Here is a 26,025-nt window from a genome sequence, read left to right as displayed (position 1 = left end):
TCACGCCGAGGATCGACTCACACCAATGTGGCACGTGGCACAGACCTGTGGGAAAACCTCGTGGGAAAGCCTCGAGGGACAGCGTCGAGGAAAAGCCACAGATCCCTTGATCCACGTGACAGGAAGCGTGACACTACTGCTGCAGCTCGGGAGGAATGCGCACGTGCATGCCCCCACTCGAGACGAGGCCTGACTCCCCTGGGGAGACTCAGAAGCACCCCAAGATCCATGGCAACACTGGAGAGGAATCCTCACGTTCCGCCCCGACTCCACACAAGGACTGAGGCCCCGGCATGGACGGGAGAGGAATCCCGAGAGGTCCCCTAGCAACTCGCATGGGGACTGGCCTTTCCTGAGGCCACCAGAGCGGGTCCCTGAGGTCCCCGTCGTAACTCGAGAAGACCTGCCGCAACTCGAGAAAATCCAGGAGGTTCTCCCCTCCAGGCGAGATGAGGCCCATTTCCGCTGAGGCGTCTCGAGGCTGATCACACCTCACCTCTGGAACTTCGAAAGGGTCCTTCACACCCTTGGTGCAAATCAAGAAGTTCCCCGACCTAGCCGTCTCCACTCGAGAGGAATCACGAGGGTCCCGCCCACATCCAGAGGAGCCCCGTTTCCGCCTCGTAGCTCGAGATGAGGGATCCTTTCCCTGCTTCGTCGGGAAAGAGTTCCCGGCGTTCCCGTCGCATCTCAAGAGGAGGCCCTCTCAACAGGAACGGCGAGAGGAACTCCAGGGTCGTGCCACCATTCCAAGAGTCCCCCAGATGTCTCAGTCCATTCCAGAGGAACCTGTTTTCCCTTCACCGGCTCGTCTTTCACGCCGAGGATCGACTCACGCCAAGGTGGCACGTGGCACAGCCCTGTGGGAAAGCCTCGTGGGAAAGCCTCGAGGGACAGCCTCGAGGGAAAGCCACAGATCCCTTGATCCACGTGACAGGAAGCGTGACACTGCTGCTGCAGCTTGGGAGGAAAGTGCACGTGCATGTCCCCACTCGAGACGAGGCCTGACTCCCCTGGGGAGACTCAGAAGCACCCCAAGATCCATGGCAACACTGGAGAGCAATCCTCAGGTTCCGGCCCCGACTCCACACAAGGACTGAGGCCCCGGCGCGGACGGGAGAGGAATCCCGAGAGGTCCCCTAGCAACTCGCATGGGGACTGGCCTTTCCTGAGGCCACCAGAGCGGGTCCCTGAGGTCCCCGTCGTAACTCGAGAAGACCTGCCGCAACTCGAGAAAATCCAGGAGTTTCTCCCCTCCAGGAGAGATGAGGCCCATTTCCGCTGAGGCGTCTCGAGGCTGATCACCCCAAACCTCTGGAACTTCGAAAGGGTCTTTCACACCCTTGGTGCAAATCAAGAAGTTCCCTGACCTAGCCGTCTCCACTCGAGAGGAATCACGAGGGTCCCGCCCACATTCAGAGGAGCCCCGTTTCCGCCTCGTAGCTCGAGATGAGGGATCCTTTCCCTGCTTCGTCGGGAAAGAGTTCCCGGCGTTCCCGTCGCATCTCAAGAGGAGGCCCTCTCAACAGGAAGGGCGAGAGGAACTCCAGGGTCATGCCACCATTCCAAGAGTCCCCCAGATGTCTCAGTCCATTCCAGAGGAACCTCTTTTCCCTTCACCGGCTCGTCTTTCACGCCGAGGATCGACTCACACCAAGGTGGCACGTGGCACAGCCCTGTGGGAAAGCCTCGTGGGAAAGCCTCGAGGGACAGCCTCGAGGGAAAGCCACAGATCCCTTGATCCACGTGACAGGAAGCGTGACACTACTGCTGCAGCTCGGGAGGGAAGCGCACGTGCATGCCCCCACTCGAGACGAGGCCTGACTCCCCTGGGGAGACTCAGAAGCACCCCAAGATCCATGGCAACACTGGAGAGGAATCCTCAGGTTCCGGCCCCGACTCCACACAAGGACTGAGGCCCCGGCATGGACGGGAGAGGAATCCCGAGCGGTCCCCTAGCAACTCGCATGGGGACTGGCCTTTCCTGAGGCCACCAGAGCGGGTCCCTGAGGTCTCCGTCGTAACTCGAGAACACCTGCCGCAACTAGAGAAAATCCAGGAGGTTCTCCCCTCCAGGAGAGATGAGGCCCATTTCCGCTGAGGCGTCTCGAGGCTGATCACAACTCACCTCTGGAACTTCGAAAGGGTCCTTCACACCCTTGGTGCAAATCAAGAAGTTCCCCGACATACCCGTCTCCACTCGAGAGGAATCACGAGGGTCCCGCCCACATCCAGAGGAGCCCCTTTTCCGCCTCGTAGCTCGAGATGAGGGATCCTTTCCCTGCTTCGTCGGGAAAGAGTTCCCGGCGTTCCCGTCGCATCTCAAGAGGAGGCCCTCTCAACAGGAACGGCGAGAGGAACTCCAGGGTCGTGCCACCATTCCAAGAGTCCCCCAGATGTCTCAGTCCATTCCAGAGGAACCTCTTCTCCCTTCACCGGTTCGTCTTTCACGCCGAGGATCGACTCACACCAATGTGGCACGTGGCACAGACCTGTGGGAAAACCTCGTGGGAAAGCCTCGAGGGACAGCGTCGAGGAAAAGCCACAGATCCCTTGATCCACGTGACAGGAAGCGTGACACTACTGCTGCAGCTCGGGAGGAATGCGCACGTGCATGCCCCCACTCGAGACGAGGCCTGACTCCCCTGGGGAGACTCAGAAGCACCCCAAGATCCATGGCAACACTGGAGAGGAATCCTCACGTTCCGCCCCGACTCCACACAAGGACTGAGGCCCCGGCATGGACGGGAGAGGAATCCCGAGAGGTCCCCTAGCAACTCGCATGGGGACTGGCCTTTCCTGAGGCCACCAGAGCGGGTCCCTGAGGTCCCCGTCGTAACTCGAGAAGACCTGCCGCAACTCGAGAAAATCCAGGAGGTTCTCCCCTCCAGGCGAGATGAGGCCCATTTCCGCTGAGGCGTCTCGAGGCTGATCACACCTCACCTCTGGAACTTCGAAAGGGTCCTTCACACCCTTGGTGCAAATCAAGAAGTTCCCCGACCTAGCCGTCTCCACTCGAGAGGAATCACGAGGGTCCCGCCCACATCCAGAGGAGCCCCGTTTCCGCCTCGTAGCTCGAGATGAGGGATCCTTTCCCTGCTTCGTCGGGAAAGAGTTCCCGGCGTTCCCGTCGCATCTCAAGAGGAGGCCCTCTCAACAGGAACGGCGAGAGGAACTCCAGGGTCGTGCCACCATTCCAAGAGTCCCCCAGATGTCTCAGTCCATTCCAGAGGAACCTGTTTTCCCTTCACCGGCTCGTCTTTCACGCCGAGGATCGACTCACGCCAAGGTGGCACGTGGCACAGCCCTGTGGGAAAGCCTCGTGGGAAAGCCTCGAGGGACAGCCTCGAGGGAAAGCCACAGATCCCTTGATCCACGTGACAGGAAGCGTGACACTGCTGCTGCAGCTTGGGAGGAAAGTGCACGTGCATGTCCCCACTCGAGACGAGGCCTGACTCCCCTGGGGAGACTCAGAAGCACCCCAAGATCCATGGCAACACTGGAGAGCAATCCTCAGGTTCCGGCCCCGACTCCACACAAGGACTGAGGCCCCGGCGCGGACGGGAGAGGAATCCCGAGAGGTCCCCTAGCAACTCGCATGGGGACTGGCCTTTCCTGAGGCCACCAGAGCGGGTCCCTGAGGTCCCCGTCGTAACTCGAGAAGACCTGCCGCAACTCGAGAAAATCCAGGAGTTTCTCCCCTCCAGGAGAGATGAGGCCCATTTCCGCTGAGGCGTCTCGAGGCTGATCACCCCAAACCTCTGGAACTTCGAAAGGGTCTTTCACACCCTTGGTGCAAATCAAGAAGTTCCCTGACCTAGCCGTCTCCACTCGAGAGGAATCACGAGGGTCCCGCCCACATTCAGAGGAGCCCCGTTTCCGCCTCGTAGCTCGAGATGAGGGATCCTTTCCCTGCTTCGTCGGGAAAGAGTTCCCGGCGTTCCCGTCGCATCTCAAGAGGAGGCCCTCTCAACAGGAAGGGCGAGAGGAACTCCAGGGTCATGCCACCATTCCAAGAGTCCCCCAGATGTCTCAGTCCATTCCAGAGGAACCTCTTTTCCCTTCACCGGCTCGTCTTTCACGCCGAGGATCGACTCACACCAAGGTGGCACGTGGCACAGCCCTGTGGGAAAGCCTCGTGGGAAAGCCTCGAGGGACAGCCTCGAGGGAAAGCCACAGATCCCTTGATCCACGTGACAGGAAGCGTGACACTACTGCTGCAGCTCGGGAGGGAAGCGCACGTGCATGCCCCCACTCGAGACGAGGCCTGACTCCCCTGGGGAGACTCAGAAGCACCCCAAGATCCATGGCAACACTGGAGAGGAATCCTCAGGTTCCGGCCCCGACTCCACACAAGGACTGAGGCCCCGGCATGGACGGGAGAGGAATCCCGAGCGGTCCCCTAGCAACTCGCATGGGGACTGGCCTTTCCTGAGGCCACCAGAGCGGGTCCCTGAGGTCTCCGTCGTAACTCGAGAACACCTGCCGCAACTAGAGAAAATCCAGGAGGTTCTCCCCTCCAGGCGAGATGAGGCCCATTTCCGCTGAGGCGTCTCGAGGCTGATCACACCTCACCTCTGGAACTTCGAAAGGGTCCTTCACACCCTTGGTGCAAATCAAGAAGTTCCCCGACCCAGCCGTCTCCACTCGAGAGGAATCACGAGGGTCCCACCCACATCCAGAGGAGCCCCGTTTCCGCCTCGTAGCTCGAGATGAGGGATCCTTTCCCTGCTTCGTCGGGAAAGAGTTCCCGGCGTTCCCGTCGCATCTCAAGAGGAGGCCCTCTCAACAGGAACGGCGAGAGGAACTCCAGGCTCGTGCCACCATTCCAAGAGTCCCCCAGATGTCTCAGTCCATTCCAGAGGAACCTGTTTTCCCTTCACCGGCTCGTCTTTCACGCCGAGGATCGACTCACACCAAGGTGGCACGTGGCACAGCCCTGTGGGAAAGCCTCGTGGGAAAGCCTCGAGGGACAGCCTCGAGGGAAAGCCACAGATCCCTTGATCCACGTGACAGGAAGCGTGACACTGCTGCTGCAGCTTGGGAGGAAAGCGCACGTGCATGTCCCCACTCGAGACGAGGCCTGACTCCCCTGGGGAGACTCAGAAGCACCCCAAGATCCATGGCAACACTGGAGAGCAATCCTCAGGTTCCGGCCCCGACTCCACACAAGGACTGAGGCCCCGGCGCGGACGGGAGAGGAATCCCGAGAGGTCCCCTAGCAACTCGCATGGGGACTGGCCTTTCCTGAGGCCACCAGAGCGGGTCCCTGAGGTCCCCGTCGTAACTCGAGAAGACCTGCCGCAACTCGAGAAAATCCAGGAGGTTCTCCCCTCCAGGAGAGATGAGGCCCATTTCCGCTGAGGCGTCTCGAGGCTGATCACCCCAAACCTCTGGAACTTCGAAAGGGTCCTTCACACCCTTGGTGCAAATCAAGAAGTTCCCTGACCTAGCCGTCTCCACTCGAGAGGAATCACGAGGGTCCCGCCCACATTCAGAGGAGCCCCGTTTCCGCCTCGTAGCTCGAGATGAGGGATCCTTTCCCTGCTTCGTCGGGAAAGAGTTCCCGGCGTTCCCGTCGCATCTCAAGAGGAGGCCCTCTCAACAGGAACGGCGAGAGGAACTCCAGGGTCGTGCCACCATTCCAAGAGTCCCCCAGATGTCTCAGTCCATTCCAGAGGAACCTCTTTTCCCTTCACCGGCTCGTCTTTCACGCGGAGGATCGACTCACACCAAGGTGGCACGTGGCACAGCCCTGTGGGAAAGCCTCGTGGGAAAGCCTCGAGGGACAGCCTCGAGGGAAAGCCACAGATCCCTTGATCCACGTGACAGGAAGCGTGACACTACTGCTGCAGCTCGGGAGGGAAGCGCACGTGCATGCCCCCACTCGAGACGAGGCCTGACTCCCCTGGGGAGACTCAGAAGCACCCCAAGATCCATGGCAACACTGGAGAGGAATCCTCAGGTTCCGGCCCCGACTCCACACAAGGACTGAGGCCCCGGCATGGACGGGAGAGGAATCCCGAGCGGTCCCCTAGCAACTCGCATGGGGACTGGCCTTTCCTGAGGCCACCAGAGCGGGTCCCTGAGGTCTCCGTCGTAACTCGAGAACACCTGCCGCAACTAGAGAAAATCCAGGAGGTTCTCCCCTCCAGGCGAGATGAGGCCCATTTCCGCTGAGGCGTCTCGAGGCTGATCACACCTCACCTCTGGAACTTCGAAAGGGTCCTTCACACCCTTGGTGCAAATCAAGAAGTTCCCCGACCCAGCCGTCTCCACTCGAGAGGAATCACGAGGGTCCCACCCACATCCAGAGGAGCCCCGTTTCCGCCTCGTAGCTCGAGATGAGGGATCCTTTCCCTGCTTCGTCGGGAAAGAGTTCCCGGCGTTCCCGTCGCATCTCAAGAGGAGGCCCTCTCAACAGGAACGGCGAGAGGAACTCCAGGCTCGTGCCACCATTCCAAGAGTCCCCCAGATGTCTCAGTCCATTCCAGAGGAACCTGTTTTCCCTTCACCGGCTCGTCTTTCACGCCGAGGATCGACTCACAACAAGGTGGCACGTGGCACAGCGCTGTGGGAAAGCCTCGTGGGAAAGCCTCGAGGGACAGCCTCTAGGGAAAGCCACAGATCCCTTGATCCACGTGACAGGAAGCGTGACACTCCTGCTGCAGCTCGGGAGGAATGCGCACGTGCATGCCCACACTCGAGACGAGGCCTGACTCCCCTGGGGAGACTCAGAAGCACCCCAAGATCCATGGCAACACTGGAGAGGAATGCTCAGGTTCCGGCCCCGACCCCACACAAGGTCTTAGGCCCCGGCATCGACGGGACAGGAATCCCGAGATGGCCCCTAGCAACTCGCATGGGGACTGGCCCTTCCTGAGGCCACCAGAGCGGGTCCCTGAGGTCCCCGTCGTAACTCGAGAAGAGCTGCCGAAACTCGAGAACATCCAGGAGGTTCTCCCCTCCAGGCGAGAGGAGGCCCATTTCCGCAGAGGCTTCTCGGGGCTAATCACACCTCACCCCTGGAACGTCGAAAGGGTCCTTCACACCCTTGGTGCAACTCAAGAAGTTCCCCGACATACCCTTCTCCACTCGAGAGGAAACACGAGGGTCCCGCCCACATCCAGAGGAGCCCCCTTTCTGCCTCATTGCTCGAGGTGAGGGATCCTTTCCCTGCTTCATAGGGAAAGAGTTCCCGGCGTTCCCGTCGCATCTCAAGAGGAGGCCCTCTCAACAGGAACGGCGAGAGGAACTCCAGGGTCGTACCACCATTCCAAGCGTCCCCCAGATGTCTCAGTCCATTCCAGAGGAACCTCTTTTCCCTTCACCGGCTCGTCTTTCACGCCGAGGATCGACTCACACCAAGGTGGCACTTGGCACAGCCCTGTGGGAAAGCCTCGTGGGAAAGCCTCGAGGGACAGCCTCGAGGGAAAGCCACAGATCCCTTGATCCACGTGACAGGAAGCGTGACACTACTGCTGCAGCTCGGGAGGAAAGCGCACGTGCATGCCCCCACACGAGACGAGGCCTGACTCCCCTGGGGAGACTCAGAAGCACCCCAAGATCCATGGCAACACTGGAGAGGAATCCTCAGGTTCCGGCACCGACTCCACACAAGGACTGAGGCCGCGGCATGGACGGGAGAGGAATCCCGAGAGGTCCCCTAGCACCTCGCATGGGGACTGGCCTTTCCTGAGGCCACCAGAGCGGGTCCCTGAGGTCCCCGTCGTAACTCGAGAAGACCTGCCGCAACTCGAGAAAATCCAGGAGGTTCTCCCCTCCAGGCGAGATGAGGCCCATTTCCGCTGAGGCGTCTCGAGGCTGATCACACCTCACCTCTGGAACTTCGAAAGGGTCCTTCACACCCTTGGTGCAAATCAAGAAGTTCCCTGACATACCCGTCTCCACTCGAGAGGAATCACGAGGGTCCCGCCCACATCCAGAGGAGCCCCGTTTCCGATTCGTAGCTCGAGATGAGGGATCCTTTCCCTGCTTCGTCGGGAAAGAGTTCCCGGCGTTCCCGTCGCATCTCAAGAGGAGGCCCTCTCAACAGGAACGGCGAGAGGAACTCCAGGGTCGTGCCACCATTCCAAGAGTCCCCCAGATGTCTCAGTCCATTCCAGAGGAACCTCTTTTCCCTTCACCGGCTCGTCTTTCACGCCGAGGATCGACTCACACCAAGGTGGCACGTGGCAAAGCCCTGTGGGAAAGCCTCTTGGGAAAGCCTCGAGGGACAGCCTCGAGGGAAAGCCACAGATCCCTTGATCCACGTGACAGGAAGCGTGACACTACTGCTGCAGCTCGGGAGGAAAGCGCACGTGCATGCCCCCACTCGAGACGAGGCCTGACTCCCCTGGGGAGACTCAGAAGCACCCCAAGATCCATGGCAACACTGGAGAGGAATCCTCAGGTTCCGGCCCCGACTCCACACAAGGACTGAGGCCGCGGCATGGACGGGAGAGGAATCCCGAGAGGTCCCCTAGCACCTCGCATGGGGACTGGCCTTTCCTGAGGCCACCAGAGCGGGTCCCTGAGGTCCCCGTCGTAACTCGAGAAGACCTGCCGCAACTCGAGAAAATCCAGGAGGTTCTCCCCTCCAGGCGAGATGAGGCCATTTTCTCTGAGACGTTTCGAGTCTGATCACACCTCACCTCTGGAACTTCGAAAGGGTCCTTCACACCCTTGGTGCAAATCAAGAAGTTCCCCGACATACCCGTCTCCACTCGACAGGAATCACGAGGGTCCCGCCCACATCCAGAGGAGCCCCGTTTCCGCCTCGTAACTCGAGATGAGGGATCCTTTCCCTGCTTCGTCGGGAAAGAGTTCCCGGCGTTCCCGTCGCATCTCAAGAGGAGGCCCTCTCAACAGGAACGGCGAGAGGAACTCCAGGGTCGTGCCACCATTCCAAGAGTCCCCCAGATGTCTCAGTCCATTCCAGAGGAACCTCTTTTCCCTTCACCGGCTCGTCTTTCACGCCGAGGATCGACTCACACCAAGGTGGCACGTGGCACAGCCCTGTGGGAAAGCCTCGTGGGAAAGCCTCGAGGGACAGCCTCGAGGGAAAGCCACAGATCCCTTGATCCACGTGACAGGAAGCGTGACACTACTGCTGCAGCTCGGGAGGAAAGCGCACGTGCATGCCCCCACTCGAGACGAGGCCTGAATCCCCTGGGGAGACTCAGAAGCACCCCAAGATCCATGGCAACACTGGAGAGGAATCCTCAGGTTCCGGCCCCGACTCCACACAAGGACTGAGGCCGCGGCATGGACGGGAGAGGAATCCCGAGAGGTCCCCTAGCACCTCGCATGGGGACGGGCCTTTCCTGAGGCCACCAGAGCGGGTCCCTGAGGTCCCCGTCGTAACTCGAGAAGACCTGCCGCAACTCGAGAAAATCCAGGAGGTTCTCCCCTCCAGGCGAGATGAGGCCCATTTCCGCTGAGGCGTCTCGAGGCTGATCACACCTCACCTCTGGAACTTCGAAAGGGTCCTTCACACCCTTGGTGCAAATCAAGAAGTTCCCTGACATACCCGTCTCCACTCGAGAGGAATCACGAGGGTCCCGCCCACATCCAGAGGAGCCCCGTTTCCGATTCGTAGCTCGAGATGAGGGATCCTTTCCCTGCTTCGTCGGGAAAGAGTTCCCGGCGTTCCCGTCGCATCTCAAGAGGAGGCCCTCTCAACAGGAACGGCGAGAGGAACTCCAGGGTCGTGCCACCATTCCAAGAGTCCCCCAGATGTCTCAGTCCATTCCAGAGGAACCTCTTTTCCCTTCACCGGCTCGTCTTTCACGCCGAGGATCGACTCACACCAAGGTGGCACGTGGCACAGCCCTGTGGGAAAGCCTCGTGGGAAAGCCTCGAGGGACAGCCTCAAGGGAAAGCCACAGATCCCTTGATCCACGTGACAGGAAGCGTGACACTACTGCTGCAGCACGGGAGGAAAGCGCACGTGCATGTCCCCACTCGAGACGAAGCCTGACTCCCCTGGGGAGACTCAGAGGCACCCCAAGATCCATGTCAACACTGGAGAGGAATGCTCAGGTTCCGGCCCCGACCCCACACAAGGTCTTAGGCCCCGGCATCGACGGGACAGGAATCCCGAGATGGCCCCTAGCAACTCGCATGGGGACTGGCCCTTCCTGAGGCCACCAGAGCGGGTCCCTGAGGTCCCCGTCGTAACTCGAGAAGAGCTGCCGAAACTCGAGAACATCCAGGAGGTTCTCCCCTCCAGGCGAGAGGAGGCCCATTTCCGCAGAGGCTTCTCGGGGCTAATCACACCTCACCCCTGGAACGTCGAAAGGGTCCTTCACACCCTTGGTGCAACTCAAGAAGTTCCCCGACATACCCTTCTCCACTCGAGAGGAAACACGAGGGTCCCGCCCACATCCAGAGGAGCCCCCTTTCTGCCTCATTGCTCGAGGTGAGGGATCCTTTCCCTGCTTCATAGGGAAAGAGTTCCCGGCGTTCCCGTCGCATCTCAAGAGGAGGCCCTCTCAACAGGAACGGCGAGAGGAACTCCAGGGTCGTACCACCATTCCAAGCGTCCCCCAGATGTCTCAGTCCATTCCAGAGGAACCTCTTTTCCCTTCACCGGCTCGTCTTTCACGCCGAGGATCGACTCACACCAAGGTGGCACTTGGCACAGCCCTGTGGGAAAGCCTCGTGGGAAAGCCTCGAGGGACAGCCTCGAGGGAAAGCCACAGATCCCTTGATCCACGTGACAGGAAGCGTGACACTACTGCTGCAGCTCGGGAGGAAAGCGCACGTGCATGCCCCCACACGAGACGAGGCCTGACTCCCCTGGGGAGACTCAGAAGCACCCCAAGATCCATGGCAACACTGGAGAGGAATCCTCAGGTTCCGGCACCGACTCCACACAAGGACTGAGGCCGCGGCATGGACGGGAGAGGAATCCCGAGAGGTCCCCTAGCACCTCGCATGGGGACTGGCCTTTCCTGAGGCCACCAGAGCGGGTCCCTGAGGTCCCCGTCGTAACTCGAGAAGACCTGCCGCAACTCGAGAAAATCCAGGAGGTTCTCCCCTCCAGGCGAGATGAGGCCCATTTCCGCTGAGGCGTCTCGAGGCTGATCACACCTCACCTCTGGAACTTCGAAAGGGTCCTTCACACCCTTGGTGCAAATCAAGAAGTTCCCTGACATACCCGTCTCCACTCGAGAGGAATCACGAGGGTCCCGCCCACATCCAGAGGAGCCCCGTTTCCGATTCGTAGCTCGAGATGAGGGATCCTTTCCCTGCTTCGTCGGGAAAGAGTTCCCGGCGTTCCCGTCGCATCTCAAGAGGAGGCCCTCTCAACAGGAACGGCGAGAGGAACTCCAGGGTCGTGCCACCATTCCAAGAGTCCCCCAGATGTCTCAGTCCATTCCAGAGGAACCTCTTTTCCCTTCACCAGCTCGTCTTTCACGCCGAGGATCGACTCACACCAAGGTGGCACGTGGCACAGCCCTGTGGGAAAGCCTCGTGGGAAAGCCTCGAGGGACAGCCTCGAGGGAAAGCCACAGATCCCTTGATCCACGTGACAGGAAGCGTGACACTACTGCTGCAGCTCGGGAGGAAAGCGCACGTGCATGCCCCCACACGAGACGAGGCCTGACTCCCCTGGGGAGACTCAGAAGCACCCCAAGATCCATGGCAACACTGGAGAGGAATCCTCAGGTTCCGGCACCGACTCCACACAAGGACTGAGGCCGCGGCATGGACGGGAGAGGAATCCCGAGAGGTCCCCTAGCACCTCGCATGGGGACTGGCCTTTCCTGAGGCCACCAGAGCGGGTCCCTGAGGTCCCCGTCGTAACTCGAGAAGACCTGCCGCAACTCGAGAAAATCCAGGAGGTTCTCCCCTCCAGGCGAGATGAGGCCCATTTCCGCTGAGGCGTCTCGAGGCTGATCACACCTCACCTCTGGAACTTCGAAAGGGTCCTTCACACCCTTGGTGCAAATCAAGAAGTTCCCTGACATACCCGTCTCCACTCGAGAGGAATCACGAGGGTCCCGCCCACATCCAGAGGAGCCCCGTTTCCGATTCGTAGCTCGAGATGAGGGATCCTTTCCCTGCTTCGTCGGGAAAGAGTTCCCGGCGTTCCCGTCGCATCTCAAGAGGAGGCCCTCTCAACAGGAACGGCGAGAGGAACTCCAGGGTCGTGCCACCATTCCAAGAGTCCCCCAGATGTCTCAGTCCATTCCAGAGGAACCTCTTTTCCCTTCACCGGCTCGTCTTTCACGCCGAGGATCGACTCACACCAAGGTGGCACGTGGCACAGCCCTGTGGGAAAGCCTCGTGGGAAAGCCTCGAGGGACAGCCTCAAGGGAAAGCCACAGATCCCTTGATCCACGTGACAGGAAGCGTGACACTACTGCTGCAGCACGGGAGGAAAGCGCACGTGCATGCCCCCACTCGAGACGAAGCCTGACTCCCCTGGGGAGACTCAGAGGCACCCCAAGATCCATGTCAACACTGGAGAGGAATGCTCAGGTTCCGGCCCCGACCCCACACAAGGTCTTAGGCCCCGGCATCGACGGGACAGGAATCCCGAGATGGCCCCTAGCAACTCGCATGGGGACTGGCCCTTCCTGAGGCCACCAGAGCGGGTCCCTGAGGTCCCCGTCGTAACTCGAGAAGAGCTGCCGAAACTCGAGAACATCCAGGAGGTTCTCCCCTCCAGGCGAGAGGAGGCCCATTTCCGCAGAGGCTTCTCGGGGCTAATCACACCTCACCCCTGGAACGTCGAAAGGGTCCTTCACACCCTTGGTGCAACTCAAGAAGTTCCCCGACATACCCTTCTCCACTCGAGAGGAAACACGAGGGTCCCGCCCACATCCAGAGGAGCCCCCTTTCTGCCTCATTGCTCGAGGTGAGGGATCCTTTCCCTGCTTCATAGGGAAAGAGTTCCCGGCGTTCCCGTCGCATCTCAAGAGGAGGCCCTCTCAACAGGAACGGCGAGAGGAACTCCAGGGTCGTACCACCATTCCAAGCGTCCCCCAGATGTCTCAGTCCATTCCAGAGGAACCTCTTTTCCCTTCACCAGCTCGTCTTTCACGCCGAGGATCGACTCACACCAAGGTGGCACGTGGCACAGCCCTGTGGGAAAGCCTCGTGGGAAAGCCTCGAGGGACAGCCTCGAGGGAAAGCCACAGATCCCTTGATCCACGTGACAGGAAGCGTGACACTACTGCTGCAGCTCGGGAGGAAAGCGCACGTGCATGCCCCCACACGAGACGAGGCCTGACTCCCCTGGGGAGACTCAGAAGCACCCCAAGATCCATGGCAACACTGGAGAGGAATCCTCAGGTTCCGGCACCGACTCCACACAAGGACTGAGGCCGCGGCATGGACGGGAGAGGAATCCCGAGAGGTCCCCTAGCACCTCGCATGGGGACTGGCCTTTCCTGAGGCCACCAGAGCGGGTCCCTGAGGTCCCCGTCGTAACTCGAGAAGACCTGCCGCAACTCGAGAAAATCCAGGAGGTTCTCCCCTCCAGGCGAGATGAGGCCCATTTCCGCTGAGGCGTCTCGAGGCTGATCACACCTCACCTCTGGAACTTCGAAAGGGTCCTTCACACCCTTGGTGCAAATCAAGAAGTTCCCTGACATACCCGTCTCCACTCGAGAGGAATCACGAGGGTCCCGCCCACATCCAGAGGAGCCCCGTTTCCGATTCGTAGCTCGAGATGAGGGATCCTTTCCCTGCTTCGTCGGGAAAGAGTTCCCGGCGTTCCCGTCGCATCTCAAGAGGAGGCCCTCTCAACAGGAACGGCGAGAGGAACTCCAGGGTCGTGCCACCATTCCAAGAGTCCCCCAGATGTCTCAGTCCATTCCAGAGGAACCTCTTTTCCCTTCACCGGCTCGTCTTTCACGCCGAGGATCGACTCACACCAAGGTGGCACGTGGCACAGCCCTGTGGGAAAGCCTCTTGGGAAAGCCTCGAGGGACAGCCTCGAGGGAAAGCCACAGATCCCTTGATCCACGTGACAGGAAGCGTGACACTACTGCTGCAGCTCGGGAGGAAAGCGCACGTGCATGCCCCCACTCGAGACGAGGCCTGACTCCCCTGGGGAGACTCAGAAGCACCCCAAGATCCATGGCAACACTGGAGAGGAATCCTCAGGTTCCGGCCCCGACTCCACACAAGGACTGAGGCCGCGGCATGGACGGGAGAGGAATCCCGAGAGGTCCCCTAGCACCTCGCATGGGGACTGGCCTTTCCTGAGGCCACCAGAGCGGGTCCCTGAGGTCCCCGTCGTAACTCGAGAAGACCTGCCGCAACTCGAGAAAATCCAGGAGGTTCTCCCCTCCAGGCGAGATGAGGCCATTTTCTCTGAGACGTTTCGAGTCTGATCACACCTCACCTCTGGAACTTCGAAAGGGTCCTTCACACCCTTGGTGCAAATCAAGAAGTTCCCCGACATACCCGTCTCCACTCGACAGGAATCACGAGGGTCCCGCCCACATCCAGAGGAGCCCCGTTTCCGCCTCGTAACTCGAGATGAGGGATCCTTTCCCTGCTTCGTCGGGAAAGAGTTCCCGGCGTTCCCGTCGCATCTCAAGAGGAGGCCCTCTCAACAGGAACGGCGAGAGGAACTCCAGGGTCGTGCCACCATTCCAAGAGTCCCCCAGATGTCTCAGTCCATTCCAGAGGAACCTCTTTTCCCTTCACCGGCTCGTCTTTCACGCCGAGGATCGACTCACACCAAGGTGGCACGTGGCACAGCCCTGTGGGAAAGCCTCGTGGGAAAGCCTCGAGGGACAGCCTCAAGGGAAAGCCACAGATCCCTTGATCCACGTGACAGGAAGCGTGACACTACTGCTGCAGCACGGGAGGAAAGCGCACGTGCATGCCCCCACTCGAGACGAAGCCTGACTCCCCTGGGGAGACTCAGAGGCACCCCAAGATCCATGTCAACACTGGAGAGGAATGCTCAGGTTCCGGCCCCGACCCCACACAAGGTCTTAGGCCCCGGCATCGACGGGACAGGAATCCCGAGATGGCCCCTAGCAACTCGCATGGGGACTGGCCCTTCCTGAGGCCACCAGAGCGGGTCCCTGAGGTCCCCGTCGTAACTCGAGAAGAGCTGCCGAAACTCGAGAACATCCAGGAGGTTCTCCCCTCCAGGCGAGAGGAGGCCCATTTCCGCAGAGGCTTCTCGGGGCTAATCACACCTCACCCCTGGAACGTCGAAAGGGTCCTTCACACCCTTGGTGCAACTCAAGAAGTTCCCCGACATACCCTTCTCCACTCGAGAGGAAACACGAGGGTCCCGCCCACATCCAGAGGAGCCCCCTTTCTGCCTCATTGCTCGAGGTGAGGGATCCTTTCCCTGCTTCATAGGGAAAGAGTTCCCGGCGTTCCCGTCGCATCTCAAGAGGAGGCCCTCTCAACAGGAACGGCGAGAGGAACTCCAGGGTCGTACCACCATTCCAAGCGTCCCCCAGATGTCTCAGTCCATTCCAGAGGAACCTCTTTTCCCTTCACCGGCTCGTCTTTCACGCCGAGGATCGACTCACACCAAGGTGGCACTTGGCACAGCCCTGTGGGAAAGCCTCGTGGGAAAGCCTCGAGGGACAGCCTCGAGGGAAAGCCACAGATCCCTTGATCCACGTGACAGGAAGCGTGACACTACTGCTGCAGCTCGGGAGGAAAGCGCACGTGCATGCCCCCACACGAGACGAGGCCTGACTCCCCTGGGGAGACTCAGAAGCACCCCAAGATCCATGGCAACACTGGAGAGGAATCCTCAGGTTCCGGCACCGACTCCACACAAGGACTGAGGCCGCGGCATGGACGGGAGAGGAATCCCGAGAGGTCCCCTAGCACCTCGCATGGGGACTGGCCTTTCCTGAGGCCACCAGAGCGGGTCCCTGAGGTCCCCGTCGTAACTCGAGAAGACCTGCCGCAACTCGAGAAAATCCAGGAGGTTCTCCCCTCCAGGCGAGATGAGGCCCATTTCCGCTGAGGCGTCTCGAGGCTGATCACACCTCACCTCTGGAACTTCGAAAGGGTCCTTCACACCCTTGGTGCAAATCAAGAAGTTCCCTGACATACCCGTCTCCACTCGAGAGGAATCACGAGGGTCCCGCCCACATCCAGAGGAGCCCCGTTTCCGATTCGTAGCTCGAGATGAGGGATCCTTTCCCTGCTTCGTCGGGAAAGAGTTCCCGGCGTTCCCGTCGCATCTCAAGAGGAGGCCCTCTCAACAGGAACGGCGAGAGGAACTCCAGGGTCGTGCCACCATTCCAAGAGTCCCCCAGATGTCTCAGTCCATTCCAGAGGAACCTCTTTTCCCTTCACCGGCTCGTCTTTCACGCCGAGGATCGACTCACACCAAGGTGGCACGTGGCACAGCCCTGTGGGAAAGCCTCTTGGGAAAGCCTCGAGGGACAGCCTCGAGGGAAAGCCACAGATCCCTTGATCCACGTGACAGGAAGCGTGACACTACTGCTGCAGCTCGGGAGGAAAGCGCACGTGCATGCCCCCACTCGAGACGAGGCCTGACTCCCCTGGGGAGACTCAGAAGCACCCCAAGATCCATGGCAACACTGGAGAGGAATCCTCAGGTTCCGGCCCCGACTCCACACAAGGACTGAGGCCGCGGCATGGACGGGAGAGGAATCCCGAGAGGTCCCCTAGCACCTCGCATGGGGACTGGCCTTTCCTGAGGCCACCAGAGCGGGTCCCTGAGGTCCCCGTCGTAACTCGAGAAGACCTGCCGCAACTCGAGAAAATCCAGGAGGTTCTCCCCTCCAGGCGAGATGAGGCCATTTTCTCTGAGACGTTTCGAGTCTGATCACACCTCACCTCTGGAACTTCGAAAGGGTCCTTCACACCCTTGGTGCAAATCAAGAAGTTCCCCGACATACCCGTCTCCACTCGACAGGAATCACGAGGGTCCCGCCCACATCCAGAGGAGCCCCGTTTCCGCCTCGTAACTCGAGATGAGGGATCCTTTCCCTGCTTCGTCGGGAAAGAGTTCCCGGCGTTCCCGTCGCATCTCAAGAGGAGGCCCTCTCAACAGGAACGGCGAGAGGAACTCCAGGGTCGTGCCACCATTCCAAGAGTCCCCCAGATGTCTCAGTCCATTCCAGAGGAACCTCTTTTCCCTTCACCGGCTCGTCTTTCACGCCGAGGATCGACTCACACCAAGGTGGCACGTGGCACAGCCCTGTGGGAAAGCCTCGTGGGAAAGCCTCGAGGGACAGCCTCGAGGGAAAGCCACAGATCCCTTGATCCACGTGACAGGAAGCGTGACACTACTGCTGCAGCTCGGGAGGAAAGCGCACGTGCATGCCCCCACTCGAGACGAGGCCTGAATCCCCTGGGGAGACTCAGAAGCACCCCAAGATCCATGGCAACACTGGAGAGGAATCCTCAGGTTCCGGCCCCGACTCCACACAAGGACTGAGGCCGCGGCATGGACGGGAGAGGAATCCCGAGAGGTCCCCTAGCACCTCGCATGGGGACGGGCCTTTCCTGAGGCCACCAGAGCGGGTCCCTGAGGTCCCCGTCGTAACTCGAGAAGACCTGCCGCAACTCGAGAAAATCCAGGAGGTTCTCCCCTCCAGGCGAGATGAGGCCCATTTCCGCTGAGGCGTCTCGAGGCTGATCACACCTCACCTCTGGAACTTCGAAAGGGTCCTTCACACCCTTGGTGCAAATCAAGAAGTTCCCTGACATACCCGTCTCCACTCGAGAGGAATCACGAGGGTCCCGCCCACATCCAGAGGAGCCCCGTTTCCGATTCGTAGCTCGAGATGAGGGATCCTTTCCCTGCTTCGTCGGGAAAGAGTTCCCGGCGTTCCCGTCGCATCTCAAGAGGAGGCCCTCTCAACAGGAACGGCGAGAGGAACTCCAGGGTCGTGCCACCATTCCAAGAGTCCCCCAGATGTCTCAGTCCATTCCAGAGGAACCTCTTTTCCCTTCACCGGCTCGTCTTTCACGCCGAGGATCGACTCACACCAAGGTGGCACGTGGCACAGCCCTGTGGGAAAGCCTCGTGGGAAAGCCTCGAGGGACAGCCTCAAGGGAAAGCCACAGATCCCTTGATCCACGTGACAGGAAGCGTGACACTACTGCTGCAGCACGGGAGGAAAGCGCACGTGCATGCCCCCACTCGAGACGAAGCCTGACTCCCCTGGGGAGACTCAGAGGCACCCCAAGATCCATGTCAACACTGGAGAGGAATGCTCAGGTTCCGGCCCCGACCCCACACAAGGTCTTAGGCCCCGGCATCGACGGGACAGGAATCCCGAGATGGCCCCTAGCAACTCGCATGGGGACTGGCCCTTCCTGAGGCCACCAGAGCGGGTCCCTGAGGTCCCCGTCGTAACTCGAGAAGAGCTGCCGAAACTCGAGAACATCCAGGAGGTTCTCCCCTCCAGGCGAGAGGAGGCCCATTTCCGCAGAGGCTTCACGGGGCTAATCACACCTCACCCCTGGAACGTCGAAAGGGTCCTTCACACCCTTGGTGCAACTCAAGAAGTTCCCCGACATACCCTTCTCCACTCGAGAGGAAACACGAGGGTCCCGCCCACATCCAGAGGAGCCCCCTTTCTGCCTCATTTCTCGAGGTGAGGGATCCTTTCCCTGCTTCATAGGGAAAGAGTTCCCGGCGTTCCCGTCGCATCTCAAGAGGAGGCCCTCTCAACAGGAACGGCGAGAGGAACTCCAGGGTCGTACCACCATTCCAAGCGTCCCCCAGATGTCTCAGTCCATTCCAGAGGAACCTCTTTTCCCTTCACCAGCTCGTCTTTCACGCCGAGGATCGACTCACACCAAGGTGGCACGTGGCACAGCCCTGTGGGAAAGCCTCGTGGGAAAGCCTCGAGGGACAGCCTCGAGGGAAAGCCACAGATCCCTTGATCCACGTGACAGGAAGCGTGACACTACTGCTGCAGCTCGGGAGGAAAGCGCACGTGCATGCCCCCACACGAGACGAGGCCTGACTCCCCTGGGGAGACTCAGAAGCACCCCAAGATCCATGGCAACACTGGAGAGGAATCCTCAGGTTCCGGCACCGACTCCACACAAGGACTGAGGCCGCGGCATGGACGGGAGAGGAATCCCGAGAGGTCCCCTAGCACCTCGCATGGGGACTGGCCTTTCCTGAGGCCACCAGAGCGGGTCCCTGAGGTCCCCGTCGTAACTCGAGAAGACCTGCCGCAACTCGAGAAAATCCAGGAGGTTCTCCCCTCCAGGCGAGATGAGGCCCATTTCCGCTGAGGCGTCTCGAGGCTGATCACACCTCACCTCTGGAACTTCGAAAGGGTCCTTCACACCCTTGGTGCAAATCAAGAAGTTCCCTGACATACCCGTCTCCACTCGAGAGGAATCACGAGGGTCCCGCCCACATCCAGAGGAGCCCCGTTTCCGATTCGTAGCTCGAGATGAGGGATCCTTTCCCTGCTTCGTCGGGAAAGAGTTCCCGGCGTTCCCGTCGCATCTCAAGAGGAGGCCCTCTCAACAGGAACGGCGAGAGGAACTCCAGGGTCGTGCCACCATTCCAAGAGTCCCCCAGATGTCTCAGTCCATTCCAGAGGAACCTCTTTTCCCTTCACCGGCTCGTCTTTCACGCCGAGGATCGACTCACACCAAGGTGGCACGTGGCACAGCCCTGTGGGAAAGCCTCGTGGGAAAGCCTCGAGGGACAGCCTCAAGGGAAAGCCACAGATCCCTTGATCCACGTGACAGGAAGCGTGACACTACTGCTGCAGCACGGGAGGAAAGCGCACGTGCATGCCCCCACTCGAGACGAAGCCTGACTAACCTGGGGAGACTCAGAGGCACCCCAAGATCCATGTCAACACTGGAGAGGAATGCTCAGGTTCCGGCCCCGACCCCACACAAGGTCTTAGGCCCCGGCATCGACGGGACAGGAATCCCGAGATGGCCCCTAGCAACTCGCATGGGGACTGGCCCTTCCTGAGGCCACCAGAGCGGGTCCCTGAGGTCCCCGTCGTAACTCGAGAAGAGCTGCCGAAACTCGAGAACATCCAGGAGGTTCTCCCCTCCAGGCGAGAGGAGGCCCATTTCCGCAGAGGCTTCTCGGGGCTAATCACACCTCACCCCTGGAACGTCGAAAGGGTCCTTCACACCCTTGGTGCAACTCAAGAAGTTCCCCGACATACCCTTCTCCACTCGAGAGGAAACACGAGGGTCCCGCCCACATCCAGAGGAGCCCCCTTTCTGCCTCATTGCTCGAGGTGAGGGATCCTTTCCCTGCTTCATAGGGAAAGAGTTCCCGGCGTTCCCGTCGCATCTCAAGAGGAGGCCCTCTCAACAGGAACGGCGAGAGGAACTCCAGGGTCGTACCACCATTCCAAGCGTCCCCCAGATGTCTCAGTCCATTCCAGAGGAACCTCTTTTCCCTTCACCAGCTCGTCTTTCACGCCGAGGATCGACTCACACCAAGGTGGCACGTGGCACAGCCCTGTGGGAAAGCCTCGTGGGAAAGCCTCGAGGGACAGCCTCGAGGGAAAGCCACAGATCCCTTGATCCACGTGACAGGAAGCGTGACACTACTGCTGCAGCTCGGGAGGAAAGCGCACGTGCATGCCCCCACACGAGACGAGGCCTGACTCCCCTGGGGAGACTCAGAAGCACCCCAAGATCCATGGCAACACTGGAGAGGAATCCTCAGGTTCCGGCACCGACTCCACACAAGGACTGAGGCCGCGGCATGGACGGGAGAGGAATCCCGAGAGGTCCCCTAGCACCTCGCATGGGGACTGGCCTTTCCTGAGGCCACCAGAGCGGGTCCCTGAGGTCCCCGTCGTAACTCGAGAAGACCTGCCGCAACTCGAGAAAATCCAGGAGGTTCTCCCCTCCAGGCGAGATGAGGCCCATTTCCGCTGAGGCGTCTCGAGGCTGATCACACCTCACCTCTGGAACTTCGAAAGGGTCCTTCACACCCTTGGTGCAAATCAAGAAGTTCCCTGACATACCCGTCTCCACTCGAGAGGAATCACGAGGGTCCCGCCCACATCCAGAGGAGCCCCGTTTCCGATTCGTAGCTCGAGATGAGGGATCCTTTCCCTGCTTCGTCGGGAAAGAGTTCCCGGCGTTCCCGTCGCATCTCAAGAGGAGGCCCTCTCAACAGGAACGGCGAGAGGAACTCCAGGGTCGTGCCACCATTCCAAGAGTCCCCCAGATGTCTCAGTCCATTCCAGAGGAACCTCTTTTCCCTTCACCGGCTCGTCTTTCACGCCGAGGATCGACTCACACCAAGGTGGCACGTGGCACAGCCCTGTGGGAAAGCCTCTTGGGAAAGCCTCGAGGGACAGCCTCGAGGGAAAGCCACAGATCCCTTGATCCACGTGACAGGAAGCGTGACACTACTGCTGCAGCTCGGGAGGAAAGCGCACGTGCATGCCCCCACTCGAGACGAGGCCTGACTCCCCTGGGGAGACTCAGAAGCACCCCAAGATCCATGGCAACACTGGAGAGGAATCCTCAGGTTCCGGCCCCGACTCCACACAAGGACTGAGGCCGCGGCATGGACGGGAGAGGAATCCCGAGAGGTCCCCTAGCACCTCGCATGGGGACTGGCCTTTCCTGAGGCCACCAGAGCGGGTCCCTGAGGTCCCCGTCGTAACTCGAGAAGACCTGCCGCAACTCGAGAAAATCCAGGAGGTTCTCCCCTCCAGGCGAGATGAGGCCATTTTCTCTGAGACGTTTCGAGTCTGATCACACCTCACCTCTGGAACTTCGAAAGGGTCCTTCACACCCTTGGTGCAAATCAAGAAGTTCCCCGACATACCCGTCTCCACTCGACAGGAATCACGAGGGTCCCGCCCACATCCAGAGGAGCCCCGTTTCCGCCTCGTAACTCGAGATGAGGGATCCTTTCCCTGCTTCGTCGGGAAAGAGTTCCCGGCGTTCCCGTCGCATCTCAAGAGGAGGCCCTCTCAACAGGAACGGCGAGAGGAACTCCAGGGTCGTGCCACCATTCCAAGAGTCCCCCAGATGTCTCAGTCCATTCCAGAGGAACCTCTTTTCCCTTCACCGGCTCGTCTTTCACGCCGAGGATCGACTCACACCAAGGTGGCACGTGGCACAGCCCTGTGGGAAAGCCTCGTGGGAAAGCCTCGAGGGACAGCCTCGAGGGAAAGCCACAGATCCCTTGATCCACGTGACAGGAAGCGTGACACTACTGCTGCAGCTCGGGAGGAAAGCGCACGTGCATGCCCCCACTCGAGACGAGGCCTGAATCCCCTGGGGAGACTCAGAAGCACCCCAAGATCCATGGCAACACTGGAGAGGAATCCTCAGGTTCCGGCCCCGACTCCACACAAGGACTGAGGCCGCGGCATGGACGGGAGAGGAATCCCGAGAGGTCCCCTAGCACCTCGCATGGGGACGGGCCTTTCCTGAGGCCACCAGAGCGGGTCCCTGAGGTCCCCGTCGTAACTCGAGAAGACCTGCCGCAACTCGAGAAAATCCAGGAGGTTCTCCCCTCCAGGCGAGATGAGGCCCATTTCCGCTGAGGCGTCTCGAGGCTGATCACACCTCACCTCTGGAACTTCGAAAGGGTCCTTCACACCCTTGGTGCAAATCAAGAAGTTCCCTGACATACCCGTCTCCACTCGAGAGGAATCACGAGGGTCCCGCCCACATCCAGAGGAGCCCCGTTTCCGATTCGTAGCTCGAGATGAGGGATCCTTTCCCTGCTTCGTCGGGAAAGAGTTCCCGGCGTTCCCGTCGCATCTCAAGAGGAGGCCCTCTCAACAGGAACGGCGAGAGGAACTCCAGGGTCGTGCCACCATTCCAAGAGTCCCCCAGATGTCTCAGTCCATTCCAGAGGAACCTCTTTTCCCTTCACCGGCTCGTCTTTCACGCCGAGGATCGACTCACACCAAGGTGGCACGTGGCACAGCCCTGTGGGAAAGCCTCGTGGGAAAGCCTCGAGGGACAGCCTCAAGGGAAAGCCACAGATCCCTTGATCCACGTGACAGGAAGCGTGACACTACTGCTGCAGCTCGGGAGGAAAGCGCACGTGCATGCCCCCACTCGAGACGAGGCCTGACTCCCCTGGGGAGACTCAGAAGCACCCCAAGATCCATGGCAACACTGGAGAGGAATCCTCAGGTTCCGGCCCCGACTCCACACAAGGACTGAGGCCGCGGCATGGACGGGAGAGGAATCCCGAGAGGTCCCCTAGCACCTCGCATGGGGACTGGCCTTTCCTGAGGCCACCAGAGCGGGTCCCTGAGGTCCCCGTCGTAACTCGAGAAGACCTGCCGCAACTCGAGAAAATCCAGGAGGTTCTCCCCTCCAGGCGAGATGAGGCCATTTTCTCTGAGACGTTTCGAGTCTGATCACACCTCACCTTTTGAACTTCGAAAGGGTCCTTCACACCCTTGGTGCAAATCAAGAAGTTCCCCGACATACCCGTCTCCACTCGACAGGAATCACGAGGGTCCCGCCCACATCCAGAGGAGCCCCGTTTCCGCCTCGTAACTCGAGATGAGGGATCCTTTCCCTGCTTCGTCGGGAAAGAGTTCCCGGCGTTCCCGTCGCATCTCAAGAGGAGGCCCTCTCAACAGGAACGGCGAGAGGAACTCCAGGGTCGTGCCACCATTCCAAGAGTCCCCCAGATGTCTCAGTCCATTCCAGAGGAACCTCTTTTCCCTTCACCGGCTCGTCTTTCACGCCGAGGATCGACTCACACCAAGGTGGCACGTGGCACAGCCCTGTGGGAAAGCCTCGTGGGAAAGCCTCGAGGGACAGCCTCGAGGGAAAGCCACAGATCCCTTGATCCACGTGACAGGAAGCGTGACACTACTGCTGCAGCTCGGGAGGAAAGCGCACGTGCATGTCCCCACTCGAGACGAGGCCTGACTCCCCTGGGGAGACTCAGAAGCACCCCAAGATCCATGGCAACACTGGAGAGGAATCCTCAGGTTCCGGCCCCGATTCCACACAAGGACTGAGGCCCAGGTATGGACGGGAGAGGAATCACGAGAGGTCCCCTAGCAACTCGCATGGGGACGGGCCTTTCCTGAGGCCACCAGAGCGGGTCCCTGAGGTCCCCGTCGTAACTCGAGAAGACCTGCCGCAACTCGAGAAAATCCAGGAGGTTCTCCCCTCCAGGCGAGATGAGGCCCATTTCCGCTGAGGCGTCTCGAGGCTGATCACACCTAACCTCTGGAACTTCGAAAGGGTCCTTCACACCCTTGGTGCAAATCAAGAAGTTCCCTGACATACCCGTCTCCACTCGAGAGGAATCACGAGGGTCCCGCCCACATCCAGAGGAGCCCCGTTTCCGATTCGTAGCTCGAGATGAGGGATCCTTTCCCTGCTTCGTCGGGAAAGAGTTCCCGGCGTTCCCGTCGCATCTCAAGAGGAGGCCCTCTCAACAGGAACGGCGAGAGGAACTCCAGGGTCGTGCCACCATTCCAAGAGTCCCCCAGATGTCTCAGTCCATTCCAGAGGAACCTCTTTTCCCTTCACCGGCTCGTCTTTCACGCCGAGGATCGACTCACACCAAGGTGGCACGTGGCACAGCCCTGTGGGAAAGCCTCGTGGGAAAGCCTCGAGGGACAGCCTCAAGGGAAAGCCACAGATCCCTTGATCCACGTGACAGGAAGCGTGACACTACTGCTGCAGCTCGGGAGGAAAGCGCACGTGCATGCCCCCACTCGAGACGAGGCCTGAATCCCCTGGGGAGACTCAGAAGCACCCCAATATCCATGGCAACACTGGAGAGGAATCCTCAGGTTCCGGCCCCGACTCCACACAAGGACTGAGGCCGCGGCATGGACGGGAGAGGAATCCCGAGAGGTCCCCTAGCACCTCGCATGGGGACTGGCCTTTCCTGAGGCCACCAGAGCAGGTCCCTGAGGTCCCCGTCGTAACTCGAGAAGACCTGCCGCAACTCGAGAAAATCCAGGAGGTTCTCCCCTCCAGGCGAGATGAGGCCATTTTCTCTGAGACGTTTCGAGTCTGATCACACCTCACCTCTGGAACTTCGAAAGGGTCCTTCACACCCTTGGTGCAAATCAAGAAGTTCCCCGACATACCCGTCTCCACTCGACAGGAATCACGAGGGTCCCGCCCACATCCAGAGGAGCCCCGTTTCCGCCTCGTAACTCGAGATGAGGGATCCTTTCCCTGCTTCGTCGGGAAAGAGTTCCCGGCGTTCCCGTCGCATCTCAAGAGGAGGCCCTCTCAACAGGAACGGCGAGAGGAACTCCAGGGTCGTGCCACCATTCCAAGAGTCCCCCAGATGTCTCAGTCCATTCCAGAGGAACCTCTTTTCCCTTCACCGGCTCGTCTTTCACGCCGAGGATCGACTCACACCAAGGTGGCACGTGGCACAGCCCTGTGGGAAAGCCTCGTGGGAAAGCCTCGAGGGACAGCCTCGAGGGAAAGCCACAGATCCCTTGATCCACGTGACAGGAAGCGTGACACTACTGCTGCAGCTCGGGAGGAAAGCGCACGTGCATGCCCCCACTCGAGACGAGGCCTGACTCCCCTGGGGAGACTCAGAAGCACCCCACGATCCATGGCAACACTGGAGAGGTATCCTCATGTTCCGGCCCCGACTCCACACAAGGACTGAGGCCCCGGCATGGACGGGAGAGGAATCCCGAGAGGTCCCCTAGCAACTCGCATGGGGACTGGCCTTTCCTGAGGCCACCAGAGCGGGTCCCTGAGGTCCCCGTCGTAACTCGAGAAGACCTGCGGCAACTCGAGAAAATCCAGGAGGTTCTCCCCTCCAGGAGAGATGAGGCCCATTTCCGCTGAGGCGTCTGGAGGCTGATCACACCTCACCTCTGGAACTTCGAAAGGCTCCTTCACACCCTTGGTGCAAATCAAGAAGTTCCCCGACATACCCGTCTCCACTCGAGAGGAATCACGAGGGTCCCGCCCACATCCAGAGGAGCCCCGTTTCTGCCTCGTAGCTCGAGATGAGGGATCCTTTCCCTGCTTCGTCGGGAAAGAGTTCCCGGCGTTCCCGTCGCATCTCAAGAGGAGGCCCTCTGAACAGGAACGGCGAGAGGAACTCCAGGG

This window comes from Budorcas taxicolor, chromosome 18, assembly GCF_023091745.1.
Source record: "Budorcas taxicolor isolate Tak-1 chromosome 18, Takin1.1, whole genome shotgun sequence".
Classification (NCBI taxonomy): Eukaryota; Metazoa; Chordata; class Mammalia; order Artiodactyla; family Bovidae; genus Budorcas; species Budorcas taxicolor.
This window is presented reverse-complemented; position numbering follows the sequence as displayed.